The sequence below is a fragment of the Balaenoptera ricei genome, chromosome 2, assembly GCF_028023285.1.
Source record: "Balaenoptera ricei isolate mBalRic1 chromosome 2, mBalRic1.hap2, whole genome shotgun sequence".
In the NCBI taxonomy this organism is placed as follows: Eukaryota; Metazoa; Chordata; class Mammalia; order Artiodactyla; family Balaenopteridae; genus Balaenoptera; species Balaenoptera ricei.
The window spans coordinates 54,962,896-54,988,656 of NC_082640.1; the positions used below are offsets into that span (position 1 = coordinate 54,962,896).

Consider the following 25,761-nt stretch of genomic DNA (forward strand, 5'->3'; position numbering starts at 1 on the left):
GGCTGTAGACACCCACGGCCACAAATGCAATGTGAACCTCTCCCTACTTTCCTTTGGGGAGCCACGTGCTGGACCTCAGTTCCAACGAGGAGACGGTAGGGATTTCTCACTCATTTTGTTCAGATTTCCAAGGAATGCATTTGTGGGAGTCATCATCGATCCAAGCACATGCTCAAACGGTGGACATGCAAAGTTGCAGATTCCACCATGGGACGGCCAGCGAGCTGAATCATATCAGCGTACGGAAGTGGCCAGCAGAGCCGAGCCACGGGTCAGGAAATGCAGCCAGTTCTCAGGGCATCAAAGCTCGTGTTCCCCGAGAAAAGACCAGAAGGTGAGGGTGTAGCCCCGGTGCACACGTTCCCATCGCCAAACCTTTAGGTTTAGCAAAGAAGTGTCGCTTACCGCAACAAGGGTTAAAGCAGGATCCTCATGGAATGCACGCCAACACCCCTCTGAGACTCCTTCGGCTGGCCTCGCCTTGCCACACCGTCCTCACTTCAACGGGTATCAGGGATTATACGGATGGCCCCAGGCTGCTGCTGGCATTCCTTCCCTGGCATTCCACCTGGCTCGGGGTGAGAGAACACACGCATGCTTGAGGAGGGTGCACAGGCGCACCGAGGGAAAGGGCGATACCACCCAGCATTGTGTGTTCTATCTCTCCTCTACATTTCATTTACTGTCCATCTTGCCTGTGTGTCCGCAGGCAAACGTGAAAGCATCGTGGCACTGGCGCCTTCAGAGCGTGCGGCCATCAGGACAAAGAGTGCCACCGACCAACAACCCCCTGGTCTCGGGCCCTGAAATTCCTCTCCTGAGCAATCTGCCCTCCATCACAGCAAAAGGATGTCTTCCTGATCCCCTGAGACACCCTCAGGACAACTGTGCCCCCTCAGCCTAAGAGCAAGTGCCCTCTATGGGAACAAACACGCGTTTGGCCCTTATGATTAAACACAGTGGACACGCCCTCAAGGGGAGAGATCTTCCATAAGGGAAGGGCCCTTGGCTGAATAAGACGACCTCCATCAAAAGCGGCTCGTAGGGACCCGTGACAAAGGGCACCTGAAGAACCCCTGGACTGATCAAGGGAGACTCACCAGCAGGCATACTTCCTGGTCTCCTGCCAAGCCAGAGGAACTTCCCTAGGACCGCAACCAAAGCTAATGGCAAGGGAGCCATTCCAATGCCCAAAATGGCGGGCCAAACACTTGCAGCAACTGGGTAACTTATCGTAGCACCTTGCACATTCGCATTCTCCCCTTCAAGGACAAGACCTTGGAGAAACCATGAGACCCAGGTCCTCCAGAACCAACGTGTCACCCACAGCCGTGCAATGAGAGAACGCACCCAACATCCTGGACCCTTGAACCAGCATGGCTTCTCTGGCTTGAAGCCATGCATGCTGGAGATCACAGGCTCGCAGCACCAGAAGGTGGCAGGACAAAATGACCCCTGCAGCACACATTCACTCCAGCCCTTAAACCTGTAGCGTTGCCTTGGCGGCCGACTCCCTTCTTTCTGCATGGTTGGGCCCAAAGACCTCCGGGCAGAGCTCCAAACCTCAGGGAATGCTATGCCGACCTGGTATAGCAATGACGCTGGGCTGTCCTAAGGAACACCTTAACATCCTCAACATAGGGGCAATGAGGCCACACAGGGACAAAACATCCCAACGGCTCCAAATCGGTCCCAGTGAGAAGACACCATACTGTGCCGTGAAGGCACCATTCGCTGGAACAAGGACCCGCCGTGAAGCACATTGAGAAAGGAGAGGAAAAGGTTGGGATGGTCCACGAATGTGCACCTGTATTCCTTCCCTACACGGGGCTCCAAGTGCTCCTGAAGATATCCCAAAAGAGTTCCGGGAACCCTATGTCCACTGACATATCCACCCATACCGATCTATCCACCCAACAGTAAGCCTGTGGGCTTAGCCAACACTCTCCCGTGTATTTCCCACTCGCCTTGCCTTGCTCTCTCCACCAGGATCCAAACGAATCCACCCCTCACCTAAGTAGCTTGATATCCCCTGGATTTGCCTAAGGCACTTTGCAAACTCTCCACACACAACACACAAGCAGGACACAACCCAAGGAGGCGCCATCAGCGTCGCCCAAATCCCGGGGACAGTGGCCCATTTGATTTCCCCCGACCATCAGGGCAAACCTGAACTATATCCCACCTCCCAAGCTGAACCTGACATAGACGCCTGGCCTGGCCAGGACTCCTTCTCTGACCCTGAGTGCAGAGACTTCTGTTTCCTTGCGGGAACAAGGCAACGACCTGAGCTTGAGGGTGGCCTGTAGATCTCAATGGCAAGCCAGAGGAGTACCAGTGGCTCACGCTTCCTTTCGCACCCGCACGCTGACCGCGGCAGGGGATAGCAGTTCTGGCTAGACTCAGGTGCCCAGAGACGTCAAGTTGTCCTTAGCCTTCCCACGTAGATGGACATCCCAGGCTCCTTTCCACATGGCTCTTTCTGCACGAGAAGCCCGCCACCCTCCACTTGAACAATGTTGCTGCGCACGCCCACAGTAGCAAATGCAACATGGACCTCTCCCTAATTTTCCTTTGGGAGCCACGTGCTGGACCTCAGTTAGGATGAGAAGACGGTAGGTATTGCTCATTCATTTTGTTTAGATTTCCAAGGAATGCATTTATGGGAGTCCTCACTGATCCACGCTCCTGCTCAAAGGCTGGACGTGCAAAGTCGCGGACTGTCAGCAAGCTCAATCCTCTCAGCAGTAGGGAGCGGCCAGACTCGAGCCACGGGGCAGGAAGTGCACCCACGTCTCAGGGCATCGGAGCTCGGGTGCCCCAGGAAGAGCCCAGAATGTGACGGTGTAGTCTCGCGGCACAAGTCCCCGTGGCCAAACTTCTAGGTTTCTTCAAAGAAGTTCCGTTTACCCCCACAAGGTTCCTACCAGGAACCTTGTCGAGCCAGAGGCGATGCCCTTGGATCACACAGAAAGCTATTGGCATCGGAGATATTCCAATGCCCAAACTGGCAGGGCATACCCTTGCAGCAACTGGGTTACTTGCCCTGGCGCCTTGTATTTTCGCCCCCAGGCCCGTCAGTGACATGACCGCGGAGAAACCTGAGACCCATTCATTTGTTCAGAGTTCCAAGCAGTGCATTTATGGGAGTCATCATCAATCCACCTGCTCAAAGGCTGCACGTTCAAAGTCGCAGGCTCCACCGCGGGGCAGCCACCGATCTCAATCATGTCAGCAGTCAGGAGTGGCCAGAGGCGACCCACGGGGCTGCAAATGGAGCTAAGGATCATGGCATCAGATCTGGGGTTCCCCTGCAAGAGCCAAGAAGGTGAGGGTGTAGTCTCAGTGCACAAGTCCCCGTGGCCAAACATCTAGGTTTCTGCAAAGAAGTTCCACTCACCACCACAAGGTTCCTACGAGGATCCTCAAGGACTTCACGCCAAAACCACGCTGAGACTCTTTTGCCTTGACTTGCCTCACCTTGCCGCACTCTCCTCACTTCGCCAGGTATCATGGACTACACAGAGGGCCCAATGCTGCTGCAGGTGTTTGTTCCCTGGCACTCCACCACATGCCTCAGGGTGACAGAACACAGGGATGTTTGAGAAAAGTGAACGGGCGCACAGAGGCAAAGGGTGATACCGCCCACCGATGTGCGCTATATCTCCCCTCAACATTTCATTTGCAGTCCATCATGTCTGTGTGTCCACAGCCAAACGTGAATGCATCGTGGCACAGATGCCTTCAGAGCGCACGGGCATCAGCACAAAGAGCACGGCCGTCCATCAACCCCCCGGTATGGGCCTTGAACTTTCCTGCCTGAGCCACCTCCCCGCCGACACAGCATAAGGATGTCATCCTGAACTGCTGAGACACCCTCAGGGGAACTGGGATTACTCAGCGTAAGAGCCACTGCCCTCTGGGGAACCAAACCACTCCTGGCGCATACGCTTCCACACAATGGATTCACCCTCAAGGGGAAATGTGGTCCCTGAGATCTTCCACAAGGGAACGGCCCTTGGCCAAATGGGACGACCTCCAACAAAAGCAGCTTGTAGGGACCGGTGACAAAACGCACCAGAGGAACTCCTGGACTGAACAATGGAGATTCACCTGCAGCCAGACTTCCTGGCCTGCTGCCAAGACTGGCAACCTACCCTTGGCCCACACACAAAGCTAATGGCATCGGAACCATTCCGACGCCCAACGTGACGGGGCAAACCCTTGCAGCAATTGTGTAACTTGCAGTGGTGTCTGGTACTTTCACCCTCTGGGCCCATCAGTGACGTGACATTGGGGAAACCCTGAGGCCCAGGTCCTCTACAAGCAACTTGTTACCCACAGCCATGCAACGACAGAACCCAGACAACAGCCTAGACACTTGAACCGGTATGACTTGCCTAGCCTGTGGCCAGGCTCGCCGGTTACCACAGTCTCGACGCACCAGCGGGTGGCAGGAAAAATGACACCCACACCACACATCCTCTCCTGCCCTTAAACCTGCAGCCTTTCCTTGGCAGCCAACTCCCTTGTTTCTGCACGGTTGCACCCAATGACCTCCGGGTAGAGCTCCAATCCTCAGGGAACGCTATGTGGGCCGGGTATAGAAACGATGCCTGGCTGTCCTCAGGAACACCTTCACATCTTCAACACAGGGGGAACGTGGTCAGACAGGGACAAAACACCCCAAGGCCTCCAAATCGGCCCCCATGAGGAGACACCATACTGTGCCATGAAGGCAACCATTCGCTGGCACAAGAACCCGCCATGAAGCAAATCGACCAGGGAGAGGAAAGAGGCGGGACAGTCCACAAATGTGCTCCCGTATTCCCTCCCTACACGTGCCTCCAGATGCTCCTGAGGGAATCCCAAATGTGTTCCGGGAACCCCATGGCCACCGTCGATCTATCCACCCACCAGTAAACCTGTGGGCTTAGCCAGCCATCTCACGTGTCTCTTTCACTCGCCTTGCCTTACTCTCTCTCCACCGGGATCCCAACGTGTCACGGCAAGATGCCAGAGCCACCCCTCACCAAAGCAGCTTGCTGTGACCAAGTTTGACTAAGGCATTTTCCAGCCCCTTCACACAGCACACACAAGCAGGACACAACCCGAGGAGGAGCCATCAGATTGGCCAAACTCCCAGGAACAGTGGCCCATTTGATTTCTCCCCTCATCAGGAGAAACCTAAACTGCATCTGGTCTCCCAAGCAGAACATGACAAAGAAGCCTGCCCTAGGCCTGGAATCCTGTTCTGACCCTGAGCCTACAGACTTCTGTTTCTTTGAGGCCACAAGGCAATGACCAGCAGGTGGGGGCAGCCTGTAGAACTCAAGTGCAGGTGGCAGGACGAGCAATGGCTCACGCTTCCTCTCCTACCTGCATGCTGAACCGTGGCAGGGGACAGCAGTCCTGGCTAGACCAAGGAACCCAGAGACGGCACGCTGTCCCAAGCCTTCCCACCTGGATTGGCATCCCAGGCTCCTTTCCCAATGGCTCTTCTCCCCAGGAGATGACCACAACCCTCAACTTGAACAACGTGGCTGTAGACACCCACGGCCACAAATGCAATGTGAACCTCTCCCTACTTTCCTTTGGGGAGCCACGTGCTGGACCTCAGTTCCAACGAGGAGACGGTAGGGATTTCTCACTCATTTTGTTCAGATTTCCAAGGAATGCATTTGTGGGAGTCATCATCGATCCAAGCACATGCTCAAACGGTGGACATGCAAAGTTGCAGATTCCACCATGGGACGGCCAGCGAGCTGAATCATATCAGCGTACGGAAGTGGCCAGCAGAGCCGAGCCACGGGTCAGGAAATGCAGCCAGTTCTCAGGGCATCAAAGCTCGTGTTCCCCGAGAAAAGACCAGAAGGTGAGGGTGTAGCCCCGGTGCACACGTTCCCATCGCCAAACCTTTAGGTTTAGCAAAGAAGTGTCGCTTACCGCAACAAGGGTTAAAGCAGGATCCTCATGGAATGCACGCCAACACCCCTCTGAGACTCCTTCGGCTGGCCTCGCCTTGCCACACCGTCCTCACTTCAACGGGTATCAGGGATTATACGGATGGCCCCAGGCTGCTGCTGGCATTCCTTCCCTGGCATTCCACCTGGCTCGGGGTGAGAGAACACACGCATGCTTGAGGAGGGTGCACAGGCGCACCGAGGGAAAGGGCGATACCACCCAGCATTGTGTGTTCTATCTCTCCTCTACATTTCATTTACTGTCCATCTTGCCTGTGTGTCCGCAGGCAAACGTGAAAGCATCGTGGCACTGGCGCCTTCAGAGCGTGCGGCCATCAGGACAAAGAGTGCCACCGACCAACAACCCCCTGGTCTCGGGCCCTGAAATTCCTCTCCTGAGCAATCTGCCCTCCATCACAGCAAAAGGATGTCTTCCTGATCCCCTGAGACACCCTCAGGACAACTGTGCCCCCTCAGCCTAAGAGCAAGTGCCCTCTATGGGAACAAACACGCGTTTGGCCCTTATGATTAAACACAGTGGACACGCCCTCAAGGGGAGAGATCTTCCATAAGGGAAGGGCCCTTGGCTGAATAAGACGACCTCCATCAAAAGCGGCTCGTAGGGACCCGTGACAAAGGGCACCTGAAGAACCCCTGGACTGATCAAGGGAGACTCACCAGCAGGCATACTTCCTGGTCTCCTGCCAAGCCAGAGGAACTTCCCTAGGACCGCAACCAAAGCTAATGGCAAGGGAGCCATTCCAATGCCCAAAATGGCGGGCCAAACACTTGCAGCAACTGGGTAACTTATCGTAGCACCTTGCACATTCGCATTCTCCCCTTCAAGGACAAGACCTTGGAGAAACCATGAGACCCAGGTCCTCCAGAACCAACGTGTCACCCACAGCCGTGCAATGAGAGAACGCACCCAACATCCTGGACCCTTGAACCAGCATGGCTTCTCTGGCTTGAAGCCATGCATGCTGGAGATCACAGGCTCGCAGCACCAGAAGGTGGCAGGACAAAATGACCCCTGCAGCACACATTCACTCCAGCCCTTAAACCTGTAGCGTTGCCTTGGCGGCCGACTCCCTTCTTTCTGCATGGTTGGGCCCAAAGACCTCCGGGCAGAGCTCCAAACCTCAGGGAATGCTATGCCGACCTGGTATAGCAATGACGCTGGGCTGTCCTAAGGAACACCTTAACATCCTCAACATAGGGGCAATGAGGCCACACAGGGACAAAACATCCCAACGGCTCCAAATCGGTCCCAGTGAGAAGACACCATACTGTGCCGTGAAGGCACCATTCGCTGGAACAAGGACCCGCCGTGAAGCACATTGAGAAAGGAGAGGAAAAGGTTGGGATGGTCCACGAATGTGCACCTGTATTCCTTCCCTACACGGGGCTCCAAGTGCTCCTGAAGATATCCCAAAAGAGTTCCGGGAACCCTATGTCCACTGACATATCCACCCATACCGATCTATCCACCCAACAGTAAGCCTGTGGGCTTAGCCAACACTCTCCCGTGTATTTCCCACTCGCCTTGCCTTGCTCTCTCCACCAGGATCCAAACGAATCCACCCCTCACCTAAGTAGCTTGATATCCCCTGGATTTGCCTAAGGCACTTTGCAAACTCTCCACACACAACACACAAGCAGGACACAACCCAAGGAGGCGCCATCAGCGTCGCCCAAATCCCGGGGACAGTGGCCCATTTGATTTCCCCCGACCATCAGGGCAAACCTGAACTATATCCCACCTCCCAAGCTGAACCTGACATAGACGCCTGGCCTGGCCAGGACTCCTTCTCTGACCCTGAGTGCAGAGACTTCTGTTTCCTTGCGGGAACAAGGCAACGACCTGAGCTTGAGGGTGGCCTGTAGATCTCAATGGCAAGCCAGAGGAGTACCAGTGGCTCACGCTTCCTTTCGCACCCGCACGCTGACCGCGGCAGGGGATAGCAGTTCTGGCTAGACTCAGGTGCCCAGAGACGTCAAGTTGTCCTTAGCCTTCCCACGTAGATGGACATCCCAGGCTCCTTTCCACATGGCTCTTTCTGCACGAGAAGCCCGCCACCCTCCACTTGAACAATGTTGCTGCGCACGCCCACAGTAGCAAATGCAACATGGACCTCTCCCTAATTTTCCTTTGGGAGCCACGTGCTGGACCTCAGTTAGGATGAGAAGACGGTAGGTATTGCTCATTCATTTTGTTTAGATTTCCAAGGAATGCATTTATGGGAGTCCTCACTGATCCACGCTCCTGCTCAAAGGCTGGACGTGCAAAGTCGCGGACTGTCAGCAAGCTCAATCCTCTCAGCAGTAGGGAGCGGCCAGACTCGAGCCACGGGGCAGGAAGTGCACCCACGTCTCAGGGCATCGGAGCTCGGGTGCCCCAGGAAGAGCCCAGAATGTGACGGTGTAGTCTCGCGGCACAAGTCCCCGTGGCCAAACTTCTAGGTTTCTTCAAAGAAGTTCCGTTTACCCCCACAAGGTTCCTACCAGGAACCTTGTCGAGCCAGAGGCGATGCCCTTGGATCACACAGAAAGCTATTGGCATCGGAGATATTCCAATGCCCAAACTGGCAGGGCATACCCTTGCAGCAACTGGGTTACTTGCCCTGGCGCCTTGTATTTTCGCCCCCAGGCCCGTCAGTGACATGACCGCGGAGAAACCTGAGACCCATTCATTTGTTCAGAGTTCCAAGCAGTGCATTTATGGGAGTCATCATCAATCCACCTGCTCAAAGGCTGCACGTTCAAAGTCGCAGGCTCCACCGCGGGGCAGCCACCGATCTCAATCATGTCAGCAGTCAGGAGTGGCCAGAGGCGACCCACGGGGCTGCAAATGGAGCTAAGGATCATGGCATCAGATCTGGGGTTCCCCTGCAAGAGCCAAGAAGGTGAGGGTGTAGTCTCAGTGCACAAGTCCCCGTGGCCAAACATCTAGGTTTCTGCAAAGAAGTTCCACTCACCACCACAAGGTTCCTACGAGGATCCTCAAGGACTTCACGCCAAAACCACGCTGAGACTCTTTTGCCTTGACTTGCCTCACCTTGCCGCACTCTCCTCACTTCGCCAGGTATCATGGACTACACAGAGGGCCCAATGCTGCTGCAGGTGTTTGTTCCCTGGCACTCCACCACATGCCTCAGGGTGACAGAACACAGGGATGTTTGAGAAAAGTGAACGGGCGCACAGAGGCAAAGGGTGATACCGCCCACCGATGTGCGCTATATCTCCCCTCAACATTTCATTTGCAGTCCATCATGTCTGTGTGTCCACAGCCAAACGTGAATGCATCGTGGCACAGATGCCTTCAGAGCGCACGGGCATCAGCACAAAGAGCACGGCCGTCCATCAACCCCCCGGTATGGGCCTTGAACTTTCCTGCCTGAGCCACCTCCCCGCCGACACAGCATAAGGATGTCATCCTGAACTGCTGAGACACCCTCAGGGGAACTGGGATTACTCAGCGTAAGAGCCACTGCCCTCTGGGGAACCAAACCACTCCTGGCGCATACGCTTCCACACAATGGATTCACCCTCAAGGGGAAATGTGGTCCCTGAGATCTTCCACAAGGGAACGGCCCTTGGCCAAATGGGACGACCTCCAACAAAAGCAGCTTGTAGGGACCGGTGACAAAACGCACCAGAGGAACTCCTGGACTGAACAATGGAGATTCACCTGCAGCCAGACTTCCTGGCCTGCTGCCAAGACTGGCAACCTACCCTTGGCCCACACACAAAGCTAATGGCATCGGAACCATTCCGACGCCCAACGTGGCGGGGCAAACCCTTGCAGCAATTGTGTAACTTGCAGTGGTGTCTGGTACTTTCACCCTCTGGGCCCATCAGTGACGTGACATTGGGGAAACCCTGAGGCCCAGGTCCTCTACAAGCAACTTGTTACCCACAGCCATGCAACGACAGAACCCAGACAACAGCCTAGACACTTGAACCGGTATGACTTGTCTAGCCTGTGGCCAGGCTCGCCGGTTACCACAGTCTCGACGCACCAGCGGGTGGCAGGAAAAATGACACCCACACCACACATCCTCTCCTGCCCTTAAACCTGCAGCCTTTCCTTGGCAGCCAACTCCCTTGTTTCTGCACGGTTGCACCCAATGACCTCCGGGTAGAGCTCCAATCCTCAGGGAACGCTATGTGGGCCGGGTATAGAAACGATGCCTGGCTGTCCTCAGGAACACCTTCACATCTTCAACACAGGGGGAACGTGGTCAGACAGGGACAAAACACCCCAAGGCCTCCAAATCGGCCCCCATGAGGAGACACCATACTGTGCCATGAAGGCAACCATTCGCTGGCACAAGAACCCGCCATGAAGCAAATCGACCAGGGAGAGGAAAGAGGCGGGACAGTCCACAAATGTGCTCCCGTATTCCCTCCCTACACGTGCCTCCAGATGCTCCTGAGGGAATCCCAAATGTGTTCCGGGAACCCCATGGCCACCGTCGATCTATCCACCCACCAGTAAACCTGTGGGCTTAGCCAGCCATCTCACGTGTCTCTTTCACTCGCCTTGCCTTACTCTCTCTCCACCGGGATCCCAACGTGTCACGGCAAGATGCCAGAGCCACCCCTCACCAAAGCAGCTTGCTGTGACCAAGTTTGACTAAGGCATTTTCCAGCCCCTTCACACAGCACACACAAGCAGGACACAACCCGAGGAGGAGCCATCAGATTGGCCAAACTCCCAGGAACAGTGGCCCATTTGATTTCTCCCCTCATCAGGAGAAACCTAAACTGCATCTGGTCTCCCAAGCAGAACATGACAAAGAAGCCTGCCCTAGGCCTGGAATCCTGTTCTGACCCTGAGCCTACAGACTTCTGTTTCTTTGAGGCCACAAGGCAATGACCAGCAGGTGGGGGCAGCCTGTAGAACTCAAGTGCAGGTGGCAGGACGAGCAATGGCTCACGCTTCCTCTCCTACCTGCATGCTGAACCGTGGCAGGGGACAGCAGTCCTGGCTAGACCAAGGAACCCAGAGACGGCACGCTGTCCCAAGCCTTCCCACCTGGATTGGCATCCCAGGCTCCTTTCCCAATGGCTCTTCTCCCCAGGAGATGACCACAACCCTCAACTTGAACAACGTGGCTGTAGACACCCACGGCCACAAATGCAATGTGAACCTCTCCCTACTTTCCTTTGGGGAGCCACGTGCTGGACCTCAGTTCCAACGAGGAGACGGTAGGGATTTCTCACTCATTTTGTTCAGATTTCCAAGGAATGCATTTGTGGGAGTCATCATCGATCCAAGCACATGCTCAAACGGTGGACATGCAAAGTTGCAGATTCCACCATGGGACGGCCAGCGAGCTGAATCATATCAGCGTACGGAAGTGGCCAGCAGAGCCGAGCCACGGGTCAGGAAATGCAGCCAGTTCTCAGGGCATCAAAGCTCGTGTTCCCCGAGAAAAGACCAGAAGGTGAGGGTGTAGCCCCGGTGCACACGTTCCCATCGCCAAACCTTTAGGTTTAGCAAAGAAGTGTCGCTTACCGCAACAAGGGTTAAAGCAGGATCCTCATGGAATGCACGCCAACACCCCTCTGAGACTCCTTCGGCTGGCCTCGCCTTGCCACACCGTCCTCACTTCAACGGGTATCAGGGATTATACGGATGGCCCCAGGCTGCTGCTGGCATTCCTTCCCTGGCATTCCACCTGGCTCGGGGTGAGAGAACACACGCATGCTTGAGGAGGGTGCACAGGCGCACCGAGGGAAAGGGCGATACCACCCAGCATTGTGTGTTCTATCTCTCCTCTACATTTCATTTACTGTCCATCTTGCCTGTGTGTCCGCAGGCAAACGTGAAAGCATCGTGGCACTGGCGCCTTCAGAGCGTGCGGCCATCAGGACAAAGAGTGCCACCGACCAACAACCCCCTGGTCTCGGGCCCTGAAATTCCTCTCCTGAGCAATCTGCCCTCCATCACAGCAAAAGGATGTCTTCCTGATCCCCTGAGACACCCTCAGGACAACTGTGCCCCCTCAGCCTAAGAGCAAGTGCCCTCTATGGGAACAAACACGCGTTTGGCCCTTATGATTAAACACAGTGGACACGCCCTCAAGGGGAGAGATCTTCCATAAGGGAAGGGCCCTTGGCTGAATAAGACGACCTCCATCAAAAGCGGCTCGTAGGGACCCGTGACAAAGGGCACCTGAAGAACCCCTGGACTGATCAAGGGAGACTCACCAGCAGGCATACTTCCTGGTCTCCTGCCAAGCCAGAGGAACTTCCCTAGGACCGCAACCAAAGCTAATGGCAAGGGAGCCATTCCAATGCCCAAAATGGCGGGCCAAACACTTGCAGCAACTGGGTAACTTATCGTAGCACCTTGCACATTCGCATTCTCCCCTTCAAGGACAAGACCTTGGAGAAACCATGAGACCCAGGTCCTCCAGAACCAACGTGTCACCCACAGCCGTGCAATGAGAGAACGCACCCAACATCCTGGACCCTTGAACCAGCATGGCTTCTCTGGCTTGAAGCCATGCATGCTGGAGATCACAGGCTCGCAGCACCAGAAGGTGGCAGGACAAAATGACCCCTGCAGCACACATTCACTCCAGCCCTTAAACCTGTAGCGTTGCCTTGGCGGCCGACTCCCTTCTTTCTGCATGGTTGGGCCCAAAGACCTCCGGGCAGAGCTCCAAACCTCAGGGAATGCTATGCCGACCTGGTATAGCAATGACGCTGGGCTGTCCTAAGGAACACCTTAACATCCTCAACATAGGGGCAATGAGGCCACACAGGGACAAAACATCCCAACGGCTCCAAATCGGTCCCAGTGAGAAGACACCATACTGTGCCGTGAAGGCACCATTCGCTGGAACAAGGACCCGCCGTGAAGCACATTGAGAAAGGAGAGGAAAAGGTTGGGATGGTCCACGAATGTGCACCTGTATTCCTTCCCTACACGGGGCTCCAAGTGCTCCTGAAGATATCCCAAAAGAGTTCCGGGAACCCTATGTCCACTGACATATCCACCCATACCGATCTATCCACCCAACAGTAAGCCTGTGGGCTTAGCCAACACTCTCCCGTGTATTTCCCACTCGCCTTGCCTTGCTCTCTCCACCAGGATCCAAACGAATCCACCCCTCACCTAAGTAGCTTGATATCCCCTGGATTTGCCTAAGGCACTTTGCAAACTCTCCACACACAACACACAAGCAGGACACAACCCAAGGAGGCGCCATCAGCGTCGCCCAAATCCCGGGGACAGTGGCCCATTTGATTTCCCCCGACCATCAGGGCAAACCTGAACTATATCCCACCTCCCAAGCTGAACCTGACATAGACGCCTGGCCTGGCCAGGACTCCTTCTCTGACCCTGAGTGCAGAGACTTCTGTTTCCTTGCGGGAACAAGGCAACGACCTGAGCTTGAGGGTGGCCTGTAGATCTCAATGGCAAGCCAGAGGAGTACCAGTGGCTCACGCTTCCTTTCGCACCCGCACGCTGACCGCGGCAGGGGATAGCAGTTCTGGCTAGACTCAGGTGCCCAGAGACGTCAAGTTGTCCTTAGCCTTCCCACGTAGATGGACATCCCAGGCTCCTTTCCACATGGCTCTTTCTGCACGAGAAGCCCGCCACCCTCCACTTGAACAATGTTGCTGCGCACGCCCACAGTAGCAAATGCAACATGGACCTCTCCCTAATTTTCCTTTGGGAGCCACGTGCTGGACCTCAGTTAGGATGAGAAGACGGTAGGTATTGCTCATTCATTTTGTTTAGATTTCCAAGGAATGCATTTATGGGAGTCCTCACTGATCCACGCTCCTGCTCAAAGGCTGGACGTGCAAAGTCGCGGACTGTCAGCAAGCTCAATCCTCTCAGCAGTAGGGAGCGGCCAGACTCGAGCCACGGGGCAGGAAGTGCACCCACGTCTCAGGGCATCGGAGCTCGGGTGCCCCAGGAAGAGCCCAGAATGTGACGGTGTAGTCTCGCGGCACAAGTCCCCGTGGCCAAACTTCTAGGTTTCTTCAAAGAAGTTCCGTTTACCCCCACAAGGTTCCTACCAGGAACCTTGTCGAGCCAGAGGCGATGCCCTTGGATCACACAGAAAGCTATTGGCATCGGAGATATTCCAATGCCCAAACTGGCAGGGCATACCCTTGCAGCAACTGGGTTACTTGCCCTGGCGCCTTGTATTTTCGCCCCCAGGCCCGTCAGTGACATGACCGCGGAGAAACCTGAGACCCATTCATTTGTTCAGAGTTCCAAGCAGTGCATTTATGGGAGTCATCATCAATCCACCTGCTCAAAGGCTGCACGTTCAAAGTCGCAGGCTCCACCGCGGGGCAGCCACCGATCTCAATCATGTCAGCAGTCAGGAGTGGCCAGAGGCGACCCACGGGGCTGCAAATGGAGCTAAGGATCATGGCATCAGATCTGGGGTTCCCCTGCAAGAGCCAAGAAGGTGAGGGTGTAGTCTCAGTGCACAAGTCCCCGTGGCCAAACATCTAGGTTTCTGCAAAGAAGTTCCACTCACCACCACAAGGTTCCTACGAGGATCCTCAAGGACTTCACGCCAAAACCACGCTGAGACTCTTTTGCCTTGACTTGCCTCACCTTGCCGCACTCTCCTCACTTCGCCAGGTATCATGGACTACACAGAGGGCCCAATGCTGCTGCAGGTGTTTGTTCCCTGGCACTCCACCACATGCCTCAGGGTGACAGAACACAGGGATGTTTGAGAAAAGTGAACGGGCGCACAGAGGCAAAGGGTGATACCGCCCACCGATGTGCGCTATATCTCCCCTCAACATTTCATTTGCAGTCCATCATGTCTGTGTGTCCACAGCCAAACGTGAATGCATCGTGGCACAGATGCCTTCAGAGCGCACGGGCATCAGCACAAAGAGCACGGCCGTCCATCAACCCCCCGGTATGGGCCTTGAACTTTCCTGCCTGAGCCACCTCCCCGCCGACACAGCATAAGGATGTCATCCTGAACTGCTGAGACACCCTCAGGGGAACTGGGATTACTCAGCGTAAGAGCCACTGCCCTCTGGGGAACCAAACCACTCCTGGCGCATACGCTTCCACACAATGGATTCACCCTCAAGGGGAAATGTGGTCCCTGAGATCTTCCACAAGGGAACGGCCCTTGGCCAAATGGGACGACCTCCAACAAAAGCAGCTTGTAGGGACCGGTGACAAAACGCACCAGAGGAACTCCTGGACTGAACAATGGAGATTCACCTGCAGCCAGACTTCCTGGCCTGCTGCCAAGACTGGCAACCTACCCTTGGCCCACACACAAAGCTAATGGCATCGGAACCATTCCGACGCCCAACGTGACGGGGCAAACCCTTGCAGCAATTGTGTAACTTGCAGTGGTGTCTGGTACTTTCACCCTCTGGGCCCATCAGTGACGTGACATTGGGGAAACCCTGAGGCCCAGGTCCTCTACAAGCAACTTGTTACCCACAGCCATGCAACGACAGAACCCAGACAACAGCCTAGACACTTGAACCGGTATGACTTGCCTAGCCTGTGGCCAGGCTCGCCGGTTACCACAGTCTCGACGCACCAGCGGGTGGCAGGAAAAATGACACCCACACCACACATCCTCTCCTGCCCTTAAACCTGCAGCCTTTCCTTGGCAGCCAACTCCCTTGTTTCTGCACGGTTGCACCCAATGACCTCCGGGTAGAGCTCCAATCCTCAGGGAACGCTATGTGGGCCGGGTATAGAAACGATGCCTGGCTGTCCTCAGGAACACCTTCACATCTTCAACACAGGGGGAACGTGGTCAGACAGGGACAAAACACCCCAAGGCCTCCAAATCGGCCCCCATGAGGAGACACCATACTGTGCCATGAAGGCAACCATTCGCTGGCACAAGAACCCGCCATGAAGCAAATCGACCAGGGAGAGGAAAGAGGCGGGACAGTCCACAAATGTGCTCCCGTATTCCCTCCCTACACGTGCCTCCAGATGCTCCTGAGGGAATCCCAAATGTGTTCCGGGAACCCCATGGCCACCGTCGATCTATCCACCCACCAGTAAACCTGTGGGCTTAGCCAGCCATCTCACGTGTCTCTTTCACTCGCCTTGCCTTACTCTCTCTCCACCGGGATCCCAACGTGTCACGGCAAGATGCCAGAGCCACCCCTCACCAAAGAAGCTTGCCGTGACCAAGTTTGACTAAGGCATTTTCCAGCCCCTTCACACAGCACACACAAGCAGGACACAACCCGAGGAGGAGCCATCAGATTGGCCAAACTCCCAGGAACAGTGGCCCATTTGATTTCTCCCCTCATCAGGAGAAACCTAAACTGCATCTGGTCTCCCAAGCAGAACATGACAAAGAAGCCTGCCCTAGGCCTGGAATCCTGTTCTGACCCTGAGCCTACAGACTTCTGTTTCTTTGAGGCCACAAGGCAATGACCAGCAGGTGGGGGCAGCCTGTAGAACTCAAGTGCAGGTGGCAGGACGAGCAATGGCTCACGCTTCCTCTCCTACCTGCATGCTGAACCGTGGCAGGGGACAGCAGTCCTGGCTAGACCAAGGAACCCAGAGACGGCACGCTGTCCCAAGCCTTCCCACCTGGATTGGCATCCCAGGCTCCTTTCCCAATGGCTCTTCTCCCCAGGAGATGACCACAACCCTCAACTTGAACAACGTGGCTGTAGACACCCACGGCCGCAAATGCAACGTGAACCTCTCCCTACTTTCCTTTTGGGAGCCACGTGCTGGACCTCAGTTCCAACGAGGAGACGGTAGGGATTTCTCACTCATTTTGTTCAGATTTCCAAGGAATGCATTTGTGGGAGTCATCATCGATCCAAGCACATGCTCAAACGGTGGACATGCAAAGTTGCAGATTCCACCATGGGACGGCCAGCGAGCTGAATCATATCAGCGTACGGAAGTGGCCAGCAGAGCCGAGCCACGGGTCAGGAAATGCAGCCAGTTCTCAGGGCATCAAAGCTCGTGTTCCCCGAGAAAAGACCAGAAGGTGAGGGTGTAGCCCCGGTGCACACGTTCCCATCACCAAACCTTTAGGTTTAGCAAAGAAGTGTCGCTTACCGCAACAAGGGTTAAAGCAGGATCCTCATGGAATGCACGCCAACACCCCTCTGAGACTCCTTCGGCTGGCCTCGCCTTGCCACACCGTCCTCACTTCAACGGGTATCAGGGATTATACGGATGGCCCCAGGCTGCTGCTGGCATTCCTTCCCTGGCATTCCACCTGGCTCGGGGTGAGAGAACACACGCATGCTTGAGGAGGGTGTACAGGCGCACCGAGGGAAAGGGCGATACCACCCAGCATTGTGTGTTCTATCTCTCCTCAACATTTCATTTACTGTCCATCTTGCCTGTGTGTCCGCAGGCAAACGTGAAAGCATCGTGGCACTGGCGCCTTCAGAGCGTGCGGCCATCAGGACAAAGAGTACCACCGACCAACAACCCCCTGGTCTCGGGCCCTGAAATTCCTCTCCTGAGCAATCTGCCCTCCATCACAGCAAAAGGATGTCTTCCTGATCCCCTGAGACACCCTCAGGACAACTGTGCCCCCTCAGCCTAAGAGCAAGTGCCCTCTATGGGAACAAACACGCGTTTGGCCCTTATGATTAAACACAGTGGACACGCCCTCAAGGGGAGAGATCTTCCATAAGGGAAGGGCCCTTGGCTGAATAAGACGACCTCCATCAAAAGCGGCTCGTAGGGACCCGTGACAAAGGGCACCTGAAGAACCCCTGGACTGATCAAGGGAGACTCACCAGCAGGCATACTTCCTGGTCTCCTGCCAAGCCAGAGGAACTTCCCTAGGACCGCAACCAAAGCTAATGGCAAGGGAGCCATTCCAATGCCCAAAATGGCGGGCCAAACACTTGCAGCAACTGGGTAACTTATCGTAGCACCTTGCACATTCGCATTCTCCCCTTCAAGGACAAGACCTTGGAGAAACCATGAGACCCAGGTCCTCCAGAACCAACGTGTCACCCACAGCCGTGCAATGAGAGAACGCACCCAACATCCTGGACCCTTGAACCGGCATGGCTTCTCTGGCTTGAAGCCATGCATGCTGGAGATCACAGGCTCGCAGCACCAGAAGGTGGCAGGACAAAATGACCCCTGCAGCACACATTCACTCCAGCCCTTAAACCTGTAGCGTTGCCTTGGCGGCCGACTCCCTTCTTTCTGCATGGTTGGGCTCAAAGACCTCCGGGAAGAGCTCCAAACCTCAGGGAATGCTATGCCGACCTGGTATAGCAATGACGCTGGGCTGTCCTAAGGAACACCTTAACATCCTCAACATAGGGGCAATGAGGCCACACAGGGACAAAACATCCCAACGGCTCCAAATCGGTCCCAGTGAGAAAACACCATACTGTGCCGTGAAGGCACCATTCGCTGGAACAAGGACCCGCCGTGAAGCACATTGAGAAAGGAGAGGAAAAGGTTGGGATGGTCCACGAATGTGCACCTGTATTCCTTCCCTACACGGGGCTCCAAGTGCTCCTGAAGATATCCCAAAAGAGTTCCGGGAACCCTATGTCCACCGACATATCCACCCATACCGATCCATCCACCCAACAGTAAGCCTGTGGGCTTAGCCAACACTCTCCCGTGTATTTCCCACTCGCCTTGCCTTGCTCTCTCCACCAGGATCCAAACGAATCCACCCCTCACCTAAGTAGCTTGATATCCCCTGGATTTGCCTAAGGCACTTTCCAAACTCTCCACACACAACACACAAGCAGGACACAACCCAAGGAGGCGCCATCAGCGTCACCCAAATCCCGGGGACAGTGGCCCATTTGATTTCCCCCGACCATCAGGGCAAACCTGAACTATATCCCACCTCCCAAGCTGAACCTGACATAGACGCCTGGCCTGGCCAGGACTCCTTCTCTGACCCTGAGTGCAGAGACTTCTGTTTCCTTGCGGGAACAAGGCAACGACCTGAGCTTGAGGGTGGCCTGTAGATCTCAATGGCAAGCCAGAGGAGTACCAGTGGCTCACGCTTCCTTTCGCACCCGCACGCTGACCGCGGCAGGGGATAGCAGTTCTGGCTAGACTCAGGTGCCCAGAGACGTCAAGTTGTCCTTAGCCTTCCCACGTAGATGGACATCCCAGGCTCCTTTCCACATGGCTCTTTCTGCACGAGAAGCCCGCCACCCTCCACTTGAACAATGTTGCTGCGCACGCCCACAGTAGCAAATGCAACATGGACCTCTCCCTAATTTTCCTTTGGGAGCCACGTGCTGGACCTCAGTTAGGATGAGAAGACGGTAGGTATTGCTCATTCATTTTGTTTAGATTTCCAAGGAATGCATTTATGGGAGTCCTCACTGATCCACGCTCCTGCTCAAAGGCTGGACGTGCAAAGTCGCGGACTGTCAGCAAGCTCAATCCTCTCAGCAGTAGGGAGCGGCCAGACTCGAGCCACGGGGCAGGAAGTGCACCCACGTCTCAGGGCATCGGAGCTCGGGTGCCCCAGGAAGAGCCCAGAATGTGACGGTGTAGTCTCGCGGCACAAGTCCCCGTGGCCAAACTTCTAGGTTTCTTCAAAGAAGTTCCGTTTACCCCCACAAGGTTCCTACCAGGAACCTTGTCGAGCCAGAGGCGATGCCCTTGGATCACACAGAAAGCTATTGGCATCGGAGATATTCCAATGCCCAAACTGGCAGGGCAAACCCTTGCAGCAACTGGGTTACTTGCCCTGGCGCCTTGTGTTTTCGCCCCCAGGCCCGTCAGTGACATGACCGCGGAGAAACCTGAGACCCATTCATTTGTTCAGAGTTCCAAGCAGTGCATTTATGGGAGTCATCATCAGTCCACCTGCTCAAAGGCTGCACGTTCAAAGTCGCAGGCTTCACCGTGGGGCAGCCACCGATCTCAATCATGTCAGCAGTCAGGAGTGGCCAGAGGCGACCCACGGGGCTGCAAATGGAGCTAAGGATCATGGCATCAGATCTGGGGTTCCCCTGCAAGAGCCAAGAAGGTGAGGGTGTAGTCTCAGTGCACAAGTCCCCGTGGCCAAACATCTAGGTTTCTGCAAAGAAGTTCCACTCACCACCACAAGGTTCCTACGAGGATCCTCAAGGACTTCACGCCAAAACCACGCTGAGACTCTTTTGCCTTGACTTGCCTCACCTTGCCGCACTCTCCTCACTTCGCCAGGTATCATGGACTACACAGAGGGCCCAATGCTGCTGCAGGTGTTTGTTCCCTGGCACTCCACCACATGCCTCAGGGTGACAGAACACAGGGATGTTTGAGAAAAGTGAACGGGCGCACAGAGGCAAAGGGTGATACCGCCCACCGATGTGCGCTATATCTCCCCTCAACATTTCATTTGCAGTCCATCATGTCTGTGTGTCCACAGCCAAACGTGAATGCATCGTGGCACAGATGCCTTCAGAGCGCACGGGCATCAGCACAAAGAGCACGGCCGTCCATCAACCCCCCGGTATGGGCCTTGAACTTTCCTGCCTGAGCCACCTCCCCGCCGACACAGCATAAGGATGTCATCCTGAACTGCTGAGACACCCTCAGGGGAACTGGGATTACTCAGCGTAAGAGCCACTGCCCTCTGGGGAACCAAACCACTCCTGGCGCATACGCTTCCACACAATGGATTCACCCTCAAGGGGAAATGTGGTCCCTGAGATCTTCCACAAGGGAACGGCCCTTGGCCAAATGGGACGACCTCCAACAAAAGCAGCTTGTAGGGACCGGTGACAAAACGCACCAGAGGAACTCCTGGACTGAACAATGGAGATTCACCTGCAGCCAGACTTCCTGGCCTGCTGCCAAGACTGGCAACCTACCCTTGGCCCACACACAAAGCTAATGGCATCGGAACCATTCCGACGCCCAACGTGGCGGGGCAAACCCTTGCAGCAATTGTGTAACTTGCAGTGGTGTCTGGTACTTTCACCCTCTGGGCCCATCAGTGACGTGACATTGGGGAAACCCTGAGGCCCAGGTCCTCTACAAGCAACTTGTTACCCACAGCCATGCAACGACAGAACCCAGACAACAGCCTAGACACTTGAACCGGTATGACTTGTCTAGCCTGTGGCCAGGCTCGCCGGTTACCACAGTCTCGACGCACCAGCGGGTGGCAGGAAAAATGACACCCACACCACACATCCTCTCCTGCCCTTAAACCTGCAGCCTTTCCTTGGCAGCCAACTCCCTTGTTTCTGCACGGTTGCACCCAATGACCTCCGGGTAGAGCTCCAATCCTCAGGGAACGCTATGTGGGCCGGGTATAGAAACGATGCCTGGCTGTCCTCAGGAACACCTTCACATCTTCAACACAGGGGGAACGTGGTCAGACAGGGACAAAACACCCCAAGGCCTCCAAATCGGCCCCCATGAGGAGACACCATACTGTGCCATGAAGGCAACCATTCGCTGGCACAAGAACCCGCCATGAAGCAAATCGACCAGGGAGAGGAAAGAGGCGGGACAGTCCACAAATGTGCTCCCGTATTCCCTCCCTACACGTGCCTCCAGATGCTCCTGAGGGAATCCCAAATGTGTTCCGGGAACCCCATGGCCACCGTCGATCTATCCACCCACCAGTAAACCTGTGGGCTTAGCCAGCCATCTCACGTGTCTCTTTCACTCGCCTTGCCTTACTCTCTCTCCACCGGGATCCCAACGTGTCACGGCAAGATGCCAGAGCCACCCCTCACCAAAGCAGCTTGCCGTGACCAAGTTTGACTAAGGCATTTTCCAGCCCCTTCACACAGCACACACAAGCAGGACACAACCCGAGGAGGAGCCATCAGATTGGCCAAACTCCCAGGAACAGTGGCCCATTTGATTTCTCCCCTCATCAGGAGAAACCTAAACTGCATCTGGTCTCCCAAGCAGAACATGACAAAGAAGCCTGCCCTAGGCCTGGAATCCTGTTCTGACCCTGAGCCTACAGACTTCTGTTTCTTTGAGGCCACAAGGCAATGACCAGCAGGTGGGGGCAGCCTGTAGAACTCAAGTGCAGGTGGCAGGACGAGCAATGGCTCACTCTTCCTCTCCTACCTGCATGCTGAACCGTGGCAGGGGACAGCAGTCCTGGCTAGACCAAGGAACCCAGAGACGGCACGCTGTCCCAAGCCTTCCCACCTGGATTGGCATCCCAGGCTCCTTTCCCAATGGCTCTTCTCCCCAGGAGATGACCACAACCCTCAACTTGAACAACGTGGCTGTAGACACCCACGGCCGCAAATGCAACGTGAACCTCTCCCTACTTTCCTTTGGGGAGCCACGTGCTGGACCTCAGTTCCAACGAGGAGACGGTAGGGATTTCTCACTCATTTTGTTCAGATTTCCAAGGAATGCATTTGTGGGAGTCATCATCGATCCAAGCACATGCTCAAACGGTGGACATGCAAAGTTGCAGATTCCACCATGGGACGGCCAGCGAGCTGAATCATATCAGCGTACGGAAGTGGCCAGCAGAGCCGAGCCACGGGTCAGGAAATGCAGCCAGTTCTCAGGGCATCAAAGCTCGTGTTCCCCGAGAAAAGACCAGAAGGTGAGGGTGTAGCCCCGGTGCACACGTTCCCATCGCCAAACCTTTAGGTTTAGCAAAGAAGTGTCGCTTACCGCAACAAGGGTTAAAGCAGGATCCTCATGGAATGCACGCCAACACCCCTCTGAGACTCCTTCGGCTGGCCTCGCCTTGCCACACCGTCCTCACTTCAACGGGTATCAGGGATTATACGGATGGCCCCAGGCTGCTGCTGGCATTCCTTCCCTGGCATTCCACCTGGCTCTGGGTGAGAGAACACACGCATGCTTGAGGAGGGTGCACAGGCGCACCGAGGGAAAGGGCGATACCACCCAGCATTGTGTGTTCTATCTCTCCTCAACATTTCATTTACTGTCCATCTTGCCTGTGTGTCCGCAGGCAAACGTGAAAGCATCGTGGCACTGGCGCCTTCAGAGCGTGCGGCCATCAGGACAAAGAGTGCCACCGACCAACAACCCCCTGGTCTCGGGCCCTGAAATTCCTCTCCTGAGCAATCTGCCCTCCATCACAGCAAAAGGATGTCTTCCTGATCCCCTGAGACACCCTCAGGACAACTGTGCCCCCTCAGCCTAAGAGCAAGTGCCCTCTATGGGAACAAACACGCGTTTGGCCCTTATGATTAAACACAGTGGACACGCCCTCAAGGGGAGAGATCTTCCATAAGGGAAGGGCCCTTGGCTGAATAAGACGACCTCCATCAAAAGCGGCTCGTAGGGACCCGTGACAAAGGGCACCTGAAGAACCCCTGGACTGATCAAGGGAGACTCACCAGCAGGCATACTTCCCGGTCTCCTGCCAAGCCAGAGGAACTTCCCTAGGACCGCAACCAAAGCTAATGGCAAGGGAGCCATTCCAATGCCCAAAATGGCGGGCCAAACACTTGCAGCAACTGGGTAACTTATCGTAGCACCTTGCACATTCGCATTCTCCCCTTCAAGGACAAGACCTTGGAGAAACCATGAGACCCAGGTCCTCCAGAACCAACGTGTCACCCACAGCCGTGCAATGAGAGAACGCACCCAACATCCTGGACCCTTGAACCGGCATGGCTTCTCTGGCTTGAAGCCATGCATGCTGGAGATCACAGGCTCGCAGCACCAGAAGGTGGCAGGACAAAATGACCCCTGCAGCACACATTCACTCCAGCCCTTAAACCTGTAGCGTTGCCTTGGCAGCCGACTCCCTTCTTTCTGCATGGTTGGGCCCAAAGACCTCCGGGAAGAGCTCCAAACCTCAGGGAATGCTATGCCGACCTGGTATAGCAATGACGCTGGGCTGTCCTAAGGAACACCTTAACATCCTCAACATAGGGGCAATGAGGCCACACAGGGACAAAACATCCCAACGGCTCCAAATCGGTCCCAGTGAGAAAACACCATACTGTGCCGTGAAGGCACCATTCGCTGGAACAAGGACCCGCCGTGAAGCACATTGAGAAAGGAGAGGAAAAGGTTGGGATGGTCCACGAATGTGCACCTGTATTCCTTCCCTACACGGGGCTCCAAGTGCTCCTGAAGATATCCCAAAAGAGTTCCGGGAACCCTATGTCCACCGACATATCCACCCATACCGATCCATCCACCCAACAGTAAGCCTGTGGGCTTAGCCAACACTCTCCCGTGTATTTCCCACTCGCCTTGCCTTGCTCTCTCCACCAGGATCCAAACGAATCCACCCCTCACCTAAGTAGCTTGATATCCCCTGGATTTGCCTAAGGCACTTTGCAAACTCTCCACACACAACACACAAGCAGGACACAACCCAAGGAGGTGGCATTAGCGTCGCCCAAATCCCAGGGACAGTGGCCCATTTGATTTCCCCCGACCATCAGGGCAAACCTGAACTATATCCCACCTCCCAAGCTGAACCTGACATAGACGCCTGGCCTGGCCAGGACTCCTTCTCTGACCCTGAGTGCAGAGACTTCTGTTTCCTTGCGGGAACAAGGCAACGACCTGAGCTTGAGGGTGGCCTGTAGATCTCAATGGCAAGCCAGAGGAGTACCAGTGGCTCACGCTTCCTTTCGCACCCGCACGCTGACCGCGGCAGGGGATAGCAGTTCTGGCTAGACTCAGGTGCCCAGAGACGTCAAGTTGTCCTTAGCCTTCCCACGTAGATGGACATCCCAGGCTCCTTTCCACATGGCTCTTTCTGCACGAGAAGCCCGCCACCCTCCACTTGAACAATGTTGCTGCGCACGCCCACAGTAGCAAATGCAACATGGACCTCTCCCTAATTTTCCTTTGGGAGCCACGTGCTGGACCTCAGTTAGGATGAGAAGATGGTAGGTATTGCTCATTCATTTTGTTTAGATTTCCAAGGAATGCATTTATGGGAGTCATCACTGATCCACGCTCCTGCTCAAAGGCTGGACGTGCAAAGTCGCGGACTGTCAGCAAGCTCAATCCTCTCAGCAGTAGGGAGCGGCCAGACTCGAGCCACGGGGCAGGAAGTGCACCCACGTCTCAGGGCATCGGAGCTCGGGTGCCCCAGGAAGAGCCCAGAATGTGACGGTGTAGTCTCGCGGCACAAGTCCCCGTGGCCAAACTTCTAGGTTTCTTCAAAGAAGTTCCGTTTACCCCCACAAGGTTCCTACCAGGAACCTTGTCGAGCCAGAGGCGATGCCCTTGGATCACACAGAAAGCTATTGGCATCGGAGATATTCCAATGCCCAAACTGGCAGGGCAAACCCTTGCAGCAACTGGGTTACAGGCCCTGGCGCCTTGTATTTTCGCCCCCAGGCCCGTCAGTGACATGACCGCGGAGAAACCTGAGACCCATTCATTTGTTCAGAGTTCCAAGCAGTGCATTTATGGGAGTCATCATCAATCCACCTGCTCAAAGGCTGCACGTTCAAAGTCGCAGGCTCCACCGTGGGGCAGCCACCGATCTCAATCATGTCAGCAGTCAGGAGTGGCCAGAGGCGACCCACGGGGCTGCAAATGGAGCTAAGGATCATGGCATCAGATCTGGGGTTCCCCTGCAAGAGCCAAGAAGGTGAGGGTGTAGTCTCAGTGCACAAGTCCCCGTGGCCAAACATCTAGGTTTCTGCAAAGAAGTTCCACTCACCACCACAAGGTTCCTACGAGGATCCTCAAGGACTTCACGCCAAAACCACGCTGAGACTCTTTTGCCTTGACTTGCCTCACCTTGCCGCACTCTCCTCACTTCGCCAGGTATCATGGACTACACAGAGGGCCCAATGCTGCTGCAGGTGTTTGTTCCCTGGCACTCCACCACCTGCCTCAGAGTGACAGAACACAGGG

At 55.3% G+C, this 25,761-nt stretch overlaps 15 non-coding genes across 15 annotated transcripts; all 15 read right to left on the reverse strand.

Annotated features, from left to right (window-relative positions):
- Positions 1-70: 70 nt before the first annotated feature.
- LOC132361495 (small nucleolar RNA SNORD116) lies at positions 71-162 on the reverse strand. Its single transcript, XR_009501781.1, has one exon. It is a non-coding gene; the product is annotated as a small nucleolar RNA SNORD116 (small nucleolar RNA).
- A 2,428-nt stretch (positions 163-2,590) lies between these two features.
- On the reverse strand, positions 2,591-2,682 carry LOC132361916 (small nucleolar RNA SNORD116). Its single transcript, XR_009502179.1, has one exon. It is a non-coding gene; the product is annotated as a small nucleolar RNA SNORD116 (small nucleolar RNA).
- Positions 2,683-3,071: 389 nt separating this feature from the next.
- On the reverse strand, positions 3,072-3,163 carry LOC132361213 (small nucleolar RNA SNORD116). The gene has a single exon (XR_009501518.1). It is a non-coding gene; the product is annotated as a small nucleolar RNA SNORD116 (small nucleolar RNA).
- Positions 3,164-5,611: 2,448 nt separating this feature from the next.
- On the reverse strand, positions 5,612-5,703 carry LOC132361497 (small nucleolar RNA SNORD116). Its single transcript, XR_009501782.1, has one exon. It is a non-coding gene; the product is annotated as a small nucleolar RNA SNORD116 (small nucleolar RNA).
- Positions 5,704-8,131: 2,428 nt separating this feature from the next.
- Positions 8,132-8,223, reverse strand: LOC132361917 (small nucleolar RNA SNORD116). Its single transcript, XR_009502180.1, has one exon. It is a non-coding gene; the product is annotated as a small nucleolar RNA SNORD116 (small nucleolar RNA).
- Positions 8,224-8,612: 389 nt separating this feature from the next.
- LOC132361214 (small nucleolar RNA SNORD116) lies at positions 8,613-8,704 on the reverse strand. Its single transcript, XR_009501520.1, has one exon. It is a non-coding gene; the product is annotated as a small nucleolar RNA SNORD116 (small nucleolar RNA).
- Positions 8,705-11,152: 2,448 nt separating this feature from the next.
- On the reverse strand, positions 11,153-11,244 carry LOC132361499 (small nucleolar RNA SNORD116). The gene has a single exon (XR_009501784.1). It is a non-coding gene; the product is annotated as a small nucleolar RNA SNORD116 (small nucleolar RNA).
- A 2,428-nt stretch (positions 11,245-13,672) lies between these two features.
- Positions 13,673-13,764, reverse strand: LOC132361918 (small nucleolar RNA SNORD116). Its single transcript, XR_009502181.1, has one exon. It is a non-coding gene; the product is annotated as a small nucleolar RNA SNORD116 (small nucleolar RNA).
- Positions 13,765-14,153: 389 nt separating this feature from the next.
- On the reverse strand, positions 14,154-14,245 carry LOC132361215 (small nucleolar RNA SNORD116). Its single transcript, XR_009501521.1, has one exon. It is a non-coding gene; the product is annotated as a small nucleolar RNA SNORD116 (small nucleolar RNA).
- A 2,448-nt stretch (positions 14,246-16,693) lies between these two features.
- Positions 16,694-16,785, reverse strand: LOC132361500 (small nucleolar RNA SNORD116). Its single transcript, XR_009501785.1, has one exon. It is a non-coding gene; the product is annotated as a small nucleolar RNA SNORD116 (small nucleolar RNA).
- A 2,428-nt stretch (positions 16,786-19,213) lies between these two features.
- On the reverse strand, positions 19,214-19,305 carry LOC132361919 (small nucleolar RNA SNORD116). The gene has a single exon (XR_009502182.1). It is a non-coding gene; the product is annotated as a small nucleolar RNA SNORD116 (small nucleolar RNA).
- A 389-nt stretch (positions 19,306-19,694) lies between these two features.
- On the reverse strand, positions 19,695-19,786 carry LOC132361356 (small nucleolar RNA SNORD116). Its single transcript, XR_009501659.1, has one exon. It is a non-coding gene; the product is annotated as a small nucleolar RNA SNORD116 (small nucleolar RNA).
- A 2,448-nt stretch (positions 19,787-22,234) lies between these two features.
- Positions 22,235-22,326, reverse strand: LOC132361501 (small nucleolar RNA SNORD116). The gene has a single exon (XR_009501786.1). It is a non-coding gene; the product is annotated as a small nucleolar RNA SNORD116 (small nucleolar RNA).
- Positions 22,327-24,754: 2,428 nt separating this feature from the next.
- LOC132361905 (small nucleolar RNA SNORD116) lies at positions 24,755-24,846 on the reverse strand. Its single transcript, XR_009502169.1, has one exon. It is a non-coding gene; the product is annotated as a small nucleolar RNA SNORD116 (small nucleolar RNA).
- A 389-nt stretch (positions 24,847-25,235) lies between these two features.
- On the reverse strand, positions 25,236-25,327 carry LOC132361216 (small nucleolar RNA SNORD116). The gene has a single exon (XR_009501522.1). It is a non-coding gene; the product is annotated as a small nucleolar RNA SNORD116 (small nucleolar RNA).
- Between the last annotated feature and the right edge of the window lie 434 nt (positions 25,328-25,761).